The sequence below is a fragment of the Penaeus vannamei genome, chromosome 3 (genome assembly GCF_042767895.1).
Source record: "Penaeus vannamei isolate JL-2024 chromosome 3, ASM4276789v1, whole genome shotgun sequence".
NCBI lineage: Eukaryota > Metazoa > Arthropoda > Malacostraca > Decapoda > Penaeidae > Penaeus > Penaeus vannamei.
In genome coordinates this window covers 7,252,303-7,262,302 of record NC_091551.1, presented here as the reverse complement: position 1 = coordinate 7,262,302, position 10,000 = coordinate 7,252,303, and the positions used below count along the sequence as shown (strand labels likewise).

General features: G+C 33.0%; 2 non-coding genes across 2 annotated transcripts; one reads left to right on the top strand and one right to left on the bottom strand.

Annotated features, from left to right (window-relative positions):
* The first annotated feature begins 64 nt into the window (after positions 1–64).
* TRNAV-CAC (transfer RNA valine (anticodon CAC)) lies at positions 65–137 on the top strand. Its single transcript has one exon. It is a non-coding gene; the product is annotated as a tRNA-Val (tRNA).
* Positions 138–4,420: 4,283 nt separating this feature from the next.
* TRNAV-CAC (transfer RNA valine (anticodon CAC)) lies at positions 4,421–4,493 on the bottom strand. Its single transcript has one exon. It is a non-coding gene; the product is annotated as a tRNA-Val (tRNA).
* Positions 4,494–10,000: the final 5,507 nt, after the last annotated feature.

Genomic DNA, 10,000 nt, shown 5'->3' with positions numbered 1-10,000 from the left:
TACTCAGCAACTGGTACAAAGTTCGTTATACAAAACCTCCGTTGGCTGCCGCTCTAAAATGTATGTCTCTGTAGTGTAGTGGTTATCACGTGCGCTTCACACGCGCAAGGTCCCCGGTTCGATCCCGGGCGGAATCTACTAAAAATATTTTAATTTGCGTTCACACTCTTTTTTCTCGTCAATATACATTATTATTGTTTTTATTGTTAGTGCTCTATTTTATATCTATATTTCTAATACCATATAAAATTATTTGATTGTTACTGTTATTTTTATCATCATGGTCGTTACCATTAATTGTTGTCATTAGTATTATCATTATCGTTATCCTTAATTAATAATATTAGTAGTATCATCATCACTATTGGTCTCATTATCATCATCATTATTATTGTTATCTCTATCATTTTCTTTCATTATTGTTTATATTATTATAGATAATATTATTGTCAGTTTTAGTATTACCATCGTTATCATCATTATTATCATATTATCAGTTATTATATCACCATCGTTGTTATTATAATATTTTTATCATTATTGTAATCATCATTATCATCATGTTAATGTTACCATTATTGTTATTCTAATTATTAATGGCATTATTATTTTTCATAATATCGTTATTATTACTATCAAAATTATTTTCATTGTCGTTATCAATATTGTTATTATTATCATTATTACTATTATTATAGTCAATATTTCCATTATAATTGTTGTTTTTGTTATTGTTATTATTATTACAATCATTATTATCATTGCAATTGTTATTGTTAGTGTTATTGCTAGTATCATTATTTTCTTTTTCATATCTTTTTATTATCATTGACATGTTTTGTTCTTGCTATTTTGTTATGGTTATCATTATAACTATTGTTCTGTTGTTATTAATATTATCATTATCGTTTTTACATTATTGTCGTTTTTATTATCATTGTTACAAATATTATCATCAATTATCTCATCATCATTATTGCCATTTCATTATTATTGTTGTTATTGTTATTGTTATTACTACTGCAATTATTGTTGTTTTTGTTATTTCTTTTATCGGCTTTAACGTCATTATCCTTAATATGTGTAATTGGTATTCTTGTTATCATTGCAATTATCATCATTATCATTATAATTGATATTTACTCAATAATATAATTATTATCGTTTTATTGTTGATATCATCTTCATTATCATTAATATTACAAATAACATTATCATAATTATTGTTATTACATTTTATTATGATTATTTTTATTCTTATCACAACCATAATTCATATTATATATATATATATATATATATATATATATATATATATATATATATATATATGTGTGTGTGTGTGTGTGTGTGTGTGTGTGTGTGTGTGTGTGTACATATACATACTGTGTGTGTGTGTGAGGTTTTCAACCTCCTCCATCCTTAGACCATCACCTCTCCCCCCCTCCTTCCTTTCCCCTATCCTTCTAACCCTCTCCCCCTATTCGCAGGCCTAATGCAGCTGGCAGTATGTCTGGCAAGGGTACCTTTGTACTTGGTGGAATGTTACCTTTCATTCAAAAGTAGTTTCATTCAGTATCTTTCATGTTTCATCTACATCAGTTTTGCCAGAGCAGGGGGGGGGGGTCACTTTGGGCGTGTCTGGCGGGCATAATGCAGTAGGTAATTTGTCTGGAATTGTCCATTCTGTGCTCTCTCAGATGTGTTGAAATAAACTTTATTTCAGGTGGTACCAATAATTTTTGATCCAGCCCAAATTTTTAGGCCCTTTTTGGGCGTCTGGCGAGCCTAATGCAGCAGATATTATGTCTGGAATTAGCCATTTTTTTTACCCAGTGCGATATGTAAATAACCTTGAAATACATTGTGTGCGGTACCTATGTTTGATCTATCTGATTTTTTTGCTCCTTTTGTGGGTCCCCGGCAGACGTCCAATTCTCCATATGTTCCATCATTCGCTACATGATCCTGTACTCAGCAACTGGTACAAAGTTCGTTATACAAAACCTCCGTTGGCTGTAAGCCGAATATGTCAATCTCTTTAGTGTAGTGGTTATCACGTGCGCTTCACACGCGCAAGGTCCCCGGTTCGATCCCGGGCGGAATCTACGAAAAATATTTTAATATGCGTTCACACTCTTTTTTCTCGTCAATATACATTATTATTGTTTTTATTGTTAATGCTCTATTTTTTATCTATATTTCTAATATCATAAAATTATTTTATTGTTAGTTATTTTTATCATCATGGTCGTTACCATTAATTGTTGTCATTAGTATTATCATTATCGTTATCCTTAATTAATAATAGTAGTAGTATCATCATCACTATTGGTCTCATTATCATCATCATTATAATTGTTATCTCTATCATTTTCTTTCATTATTGTTTATATTATTATAGATAATATTATTGTCAGTTTTAGTATTGCCATCGTTATCATTATTATCATATTATCACCGTTATTATATCACTATCGTTGTTTTTATATTTTTAGCATTATTGTAATCATCATTATCATCATGTTAATGTTACCATTATAGTTGTTCTAATTATTAATGGCATTATTATTTTTCATAATATCGTTATTATTACTATCAAAATTATTTTCATTGTCGTTATCAATATTGTTTTTATTATCATTATTACTATTATTATAGTCAATATTTCCATTATAATTGTTGTTTTTGTTATTGTTATTATTATTACAATCATTATTATCATTGCAATTGTTATTGTTAGTGTTATTGCTAGTATCATTATTTTCTTTTTCATATCTTTTTATTATCATTGACATGTTTTTTTCTTGCTATTTTGTTATGGTTATCATTATAACTATTGTTCTGTTGTTATTAATATTATCATTATCGTTTTTTTTCATTATTGTTGTTTTTATTATCATTGTTACAAGTATTATCATCATCATTATTGCCATTTCATTATTATTGTTGTTATTGTTATTGTTATTACTACTGCAATTATTGCTGTTTTTGTTATTTCTTTTATCGGCTTTAACATCATTATCGTGTAATTGGTATTCTTGTTATCATTGCAATTATCATCATTATCATTATATTTAATATTTACTCAATAATATAATTATTATCGTTTTATTGTTGATATCATCTTCATTATCATTAATACTACTAATAACATAATCATTAATATTACAAATAACATTATCATAATTATTGTTATTACATTTTATTATGATTATTTTTATTCTTATCACAACCATAATTCATATTATTATATATATATATGTACATATACATACTGTGTGTGTGTGTGTGAGGTTTTCAACCTCCTCCATCCTTAGACCATCACCTCCCCCCCCCTCCTTCCTTTCCCCTATCCTTCTAACCCTCTCCCCCTATTCGCAGGCCTAATGCAGCTGGCAGTATGTCTGGCAAGGGTACCTTTGTACTTGGTGGAATGTTACCTTTCATTCAAAAGTAGTTTCATTCAGTATCTTTCATGTTTCATCTACATCAGTTTTGCCAGAGCAGGGGGGGGGGGGTCACTTTGGGCGTGTCTGGCGGACATAATGCAGTAGGTAATTATTATCATTGACATGTTTTTTTTTTCTTGCTATTTTGTTATGGTTATCATTATAACTATTGTTCTGTTGTTATTAATAGTATCATTGTCGTTTTTTTCATTATTGTCGTTTTTATTATGATTGTTACAAGTATTATCATCAGTTATCTCATTATCATTATTGCCATTTCCTTATTATTGTTGTTATTGTTATTGTTATTACTACAGCAATTATTGCTGTTTGTTATTTATTTTATCGGCTTTAACATCATTATCCTTAATATGTGTAATTGGTATTCTTGTTATCATTGCAATTATCATCATTATCATTATAATTAATATTTACTCAATAATATAATTATTATCGTTTTATTGTTGATATCTTCATTATCATTAATATTACTAATAACATTATCATGATTATTGTTATTGCTTTTTATTATGATTATTCTTATTCTTATCACAACCATAATTCCTATTATCATCATTAGTACGTGTCGCCCTTAATATTATTATTGTCATTATCGTTATTATCATTCATATTATTATTATCACTGTTAATGCTATCATTACCATTATTGGTATCACTACTCTTTATCATCATTATCATAGCCATTATCATTTGTTATTATCTTTATCAGTAAAATCAATACTCAGATAGACAGAAATAGAAAAAAAACAGGCAGACAAACATGTTAAATAAGCCTTTCTTTTCCGTTCGTCTCAAAATATCCCTTAACGACCGTAGAATGGGCGAGAAACGGGTGTAAAACAATGCCTCTTTTTCTCCGTCAAAACTAATTCCATATCATGTTACGCGACCTCATGATTTTTATTACTTTCGCCGTTACGTAAAACGTATATTAAAATATTTTCAGTTGATTCCGCCCGGGATCGAACCGGGGACCTTGCGCGTGTGAAGCGCACGTGATAACCACTACACTATGCAATCTCATATTAATTAGGAATTTAAATGGCACATTTTATTGTTTATATCCCTATCCTCCCCATTCTTCTTATTCTCCTTATCTTTTTTACCTCTCCTTATCTTCCTCCTTCTCCTTACCTTTCCTTACCCCTCCTTATCCTTATCCTCCATCATCCCTTATCTTCCTCCTTGCTTCCTACCCCTTCTTCTTTCATCCCTATCATACCCCCATTCTTCTCCTGATTCTCCTTATCCTTCTTACCCTTCCTTATCTTCTTCCTCCTCCTCCTTCCCTACCCATTCCTTACTCTTCCCTACCCCCTCCTTTACCTCTACCTTTACCTTTCCTTTTCTCCTTCCAAGACGGTTTGCCGCAGAACCTGAGTCTCGGCTGTTTATCTAACGTTTTTGTTGTTGTTGTTTTTTGTTTTGTTTTGTTTTTCGTCTTCACAGCTTTGCCCGATCAGCTGTTTGCAACGTTTGTTACAGCAACGTTCAACCTTGGCTCTTATTTACCTCTTTAAATATATTGGTATTTATTGAGATCCCCAATAGAGCTGGAAATGCCATATCAATCACATTCAGTCGATTGGTAAACAGTGTGGCTTAAGGTGCCACTGAAAACAAACACTAAAGCACTATTAGACAGACAGTTTGAAACAAATTTATGTCTCTTTGATGCATCCACATTTAACAAGAACAGGGAGATGATAATGAGGAGAAAGAGGGGAATGCGGAAGAAGATGAGGCGGATTGGGAGGAAGAGGAGAAGGAGGGGGAAGAGGTGGTGGAGGTGAAGGAGGAGGAGAAGGAGGAAGTGGAGGAGGAGGAGGAGAAGAAGAGGGAGATAGAGGTGAAGGTGATGTAGAAGGAGGAATAAGAGGAAGAGGAGGAGAAAGGGGCGAAGGATTAAGAGGAAGAGGGGAATGAAGAGGAAGATGAGAAGGCGGGTGATGATGAGGTGGAAATGAAAATAAAAGAGGATGGAGGGAGAGATGGCAGTGAAAAGTAGAAAATGAGGAAAATAATGAAATTAGATGTTGATCTATGCTTGGTGAGGGAGAGAAGGGGAGGGGATAACTAAAGGAGAGAGAAAGTTACAGAAATTGTTGCAACACAAATAGCGCAAGATTCATAGTGAAGTAAACAATAATGCGACGAAAGGAGGAAAAGGAAACACGAATATGCCTTACCGATAAAAGATTTCTCGGAAACAAACTAGCGATTTTTTTTTATCCTTGTTCGTATTACATCATGTCAGTAAATGAAAACGTAAGTTAATTCATCTTTAAATCATCTAGGGAAAAAACACATACTTATTTTTTCTTTATGACTTCCTTATTCCTTTCACACCAAATCATACCTTAAATAATACAGGTGTGTTATAGAAAGATTCCAAACCTCTAAATTACAAGGTAAGTTCTTACAGGTAATTTTTATATCATATTTTCTACACTGTTCACTGTTCAATATGGATGATGATGATAATAGCAACAACAATAATAGTGATAATGATAATGAATTAGGTAATAAAAGAAATGATACTAAACAGCAAAAAGGCACCAGGAAACATAAGCAAAACAAAAAATAAACAAATGATAATGCTGGCTTGTCTCTCATCCAGGACATTTTTATCTTTTCTTTCTCTACTCCCACTTCAGTTTTATGGTATTCTCCGTCTTTCTTTCCTTTCAAATTCTCTCTTCCTATATCCCCTCTTCCCCATTTCTCCTCTCTTTCGTTTCATCTTCATTTCCCCTTCCTCTTTCGCTTTCCCTCTCCTCCTAACTATCTTTTTCATCCCTTATTTCCCTTTTCTCCTCACTTCGCTCTTTTCCTTTCTCCTCATAACAACCTCTTTCTCCTTTCTCTCTCCTATCTTCCCCTTTCCTCCTCCTTCTCTGCCCTTTTCATCCTTTCTCCTATTCCCTATTCCTAAAACCCTACCCCCTTGTTCTCCCTTTCCTCTTACTTTCTTACTCTTACTTTCTCTTCCTCTCTTTCATTCCCTTGTCTCCTTTCCACCTTTCTTCCTATCTCTCTCTCTCTCTCTCTCTCTCTCTCTCTCTCTCTCTCTCTCTCTCTCTCTCTCTCTCTCTCTCTCTCTCTCTCTCTCTCTCTCTCTCTCTCTCTCTCTCTTGATTTCCCTTCTTTTCTCTCCCTTTCATTTCTTTCAATTCTTCTTTTCCTTCCCTCCTTTCTTTCATTTTTCCCAACTCCCTTTTCTTCTATCTATTTGCCTCTTCCCTTTTCATTCCAATTCTACTCCTTCCACACAGTAGGAGGAAGAAGAGGAGGTAGAAGTGAAAGTAGAGGCCTAAGAGGAAGGAGAGAATGAGGAGGAGGAGGAGAAGGAGGAAGACGAAGAGAAGAGGAAAAGCTAAAGGATGAGGAAGAGTAGAGGATGAGAAGGAACAAGAGAAAGGGGAAAGGAAGAAAAGTATAATGCGTATAAGGAAGGAGAAAGAGGCGGATGATGATGATGAAGAAGAGGTGGAGGAAGAGAAAGAGAAAGAGGAGAGGGAGAACAAGGAAAAGTGAATGTGAAATTGTAGAAGGATGAAGAAGAGGAGGAGAAAGAGGGGAAAGAGGAAGAGAAGGCGAATAATGATGAGGAGGAGACGGTGGATGGAAAGGAGGAAGAGGAGGAGAAGTTAAAAAAACGGGTGGAAAAGGAAATAAGAGAGGGGAGGAGAACAGCAAGGAAATCAATTGCTATTTATTTAAGTTTGGTGAGAGAGAGATGGGCGGAGAAGACAAGACTAAAGGCAGTAAACTTCTTCAACAGAAATAACGCGTCATAATGAACTAAAAAAGGAAAAAGGAAGTATAGTTATGCCTTTCCGACACAATGTTAAACCGAAGAAGCAAAATACCAAATATTACATTTTAATATTTGGATAACATAGAATTACAACTCGTGAATTCAAAAATTTTATCACTGAAAATGGGTTGTGTAACTTGATTTCTTGTTATATATATTTTCATATACTGATGACATTACGTAAGAACTCTTCTAACTTTTTTTTTTCTTTAACCTAAATACTTTAATAAATTCTCATAATAACAACCCTCTTTTCATTCTTCCTCGTACTTCCTCTTCGCCTAGCTATCCCTTCTCCTTCCTTTCTCTTCTCTCCTCGGATATTCTATGTCCTTTGCCTCCTTTCTCCTATCCCTAGTTCTAAAATCCTACTCTTTTCCCTCCTCTTCTCCCACCTTCTCTATTATCCTCTCTTTCATTCATTTTTTCATTCATTCGCCCCTCCCAGTACTCCCCATCCTCCTAACTACCCCTTCTTCCTTTCTCTCCTTTCTATTCCTCTTCACTCTCCTCCTCTCGCCTCTTTCTCCTTTCCATTTCCTTCTCTTCCTTCATACTTCCTTTCCTCTTCTTATATTTTCTCTGTCCCTTGCCTCCTCTCTCCTATTCCTTTTGGAAACTAGATAAAGTTACATACTCTTCTTTGTATCTCCTTAGTCGCCTAAAATTAAACATCTTTAGCAATTAATTGATTTTATTGTGAAATATTTGCACAATACCTTCCTCATGTACTGATTTCATCGCACTACAATTATTCAAAGTTTTTCTTTTCTTTTCTTTAACCTAAATACTATTCAAAAATTAATCATAATAACAGCAGTAACAACGATAATAATGATGATGATAGCAGTAACAATAACTAGGATAACAACAATGATAAAAATAATAATGATAATGATAATAATAATAAAACAACAATAGTAATGAAATTAATAATATCAATAACAAAACTATTAATAATGGCAAAAGTAATGATCAAAGTTGATAAAAGGAGAAGGAGGATATCAATAACAGTAACAATAACAATGATGATAAGTAGGAAAGGAGGAGGAGAAACACGATATGGAAAATAGGAAGACTGTGAAACAAACGAAAACAACAACAGAAAGACACAAAAAAGTATATGAAACATAAGAAAAAAAAATGCTCTCCTGCTTCCAATCCTCAACAATTTCATCATCTTTTCTCTCTCTTCCCTCCTCATTCCATGCTCTGTAACTCCCCTCTTTTTTCGAATTCTCTCTTCCTATATCCCCACTTCTTTTCTTCTCTCTTTCGTTTCATTTCCTTCTCTCCTCCGCTTTCCCTCTCCTCCTAACCATCTTCATCACTTATTTCCATTCTATCCTTGCTTCCATTCGGTGGAGAAGGTAGAGGTGAAAGTAGAAATGAAGGAGAAAGAGGAGGCGGATGAAGAGAATGAGGAAGAGGTGATGGAGGTGGAGGAAGAGGAATAAATCGAAAAAAAATAGCGACGACGATGAGGATGGGAGGAGAAAAGAGAGATTAAAAAGAGGATGGGGGAAGAGGTGTTATTGAAAAGTAGAAGAAAATGAGCCAAAAAAAAAAGAAAGAGAATCGGTACAAGTGGGAAAAAGAGAGGAGGAAATCAGTGAAATGAGAGAAACACTAAAAACAGAGGGAAAGTTCATTAGAGTGTTTGAACAAAAATAACCTAAGTTCAATGAGAAAAAAATGCAACGAAGGGAAGGAAAAGAGAATATGGCGCTCTCGCTATGGGATTTTAACGAAGAAAACAAGCGCAATATATATATATATATATATATATATATATATATATATATATATATATATATATATATATATATGTGTGTGTGTGTGTGTGTGTGTGTGTGTGTATATTTATATATATGTCCATGATTGTATGCAGTTTGTCAAATAATTCGAAAATTTACCTTCAACATTTGTTTATGTTCAATTGATGGATTTCAACAATATATTTTCATACACTGATGACATTACATTGAACCTATCAACTACTTTTTTATTGAATGTATTTACATTCAATGATAATAATAACATCAACAAAAAATGATTATAAGGATGATTATATCATTGTTGATAATAACAACCATAATAGCAATGATATCAGTAATAACATACACTAATAGTATAAGTAATAGATATAATGATGGTGGTAATACTAATACTACTACTAATAATAATAATAGCAATAATATTACTAGTAATAACAGTAATAATGATAATGATAATAATAATAATAATGGTGATAATCCTATTAGTATTAATAGGAATAGACATAATAAGAAAAATAATAATGACAATAAGTGATAAGAAATTATAATAGGAAGAGGAGAAAAAATGATAATAACAATAAATACAATAACAACGATAGTGATAAGAAGAGGTAGGGAAGACGGAAGAGAAGGAGCAAGATATGAGAAATAGGAAGAATGTGAAACACGAAAATACAGAAAAACGTCGGGAAAATACCTTGCAACATGCGACAGACAAACAAGCAAACAAACAAATAATCCTCTCCTGCCTCCCATCCCCGACAATTTTATCATCTTTTCTCTCTCCTCCCTCCTTCTCATTCTTATTTTCTTCAGATCTTTCTTTTCTTTCTCCAAACTACCCCCTCTCCTATCTCTTCTCCTTTTCTCTCTTCATTCCTCTTCTACTCCTACCATCCAGTAAGAGTAGGAAGAGGAGGAGGTAGAGG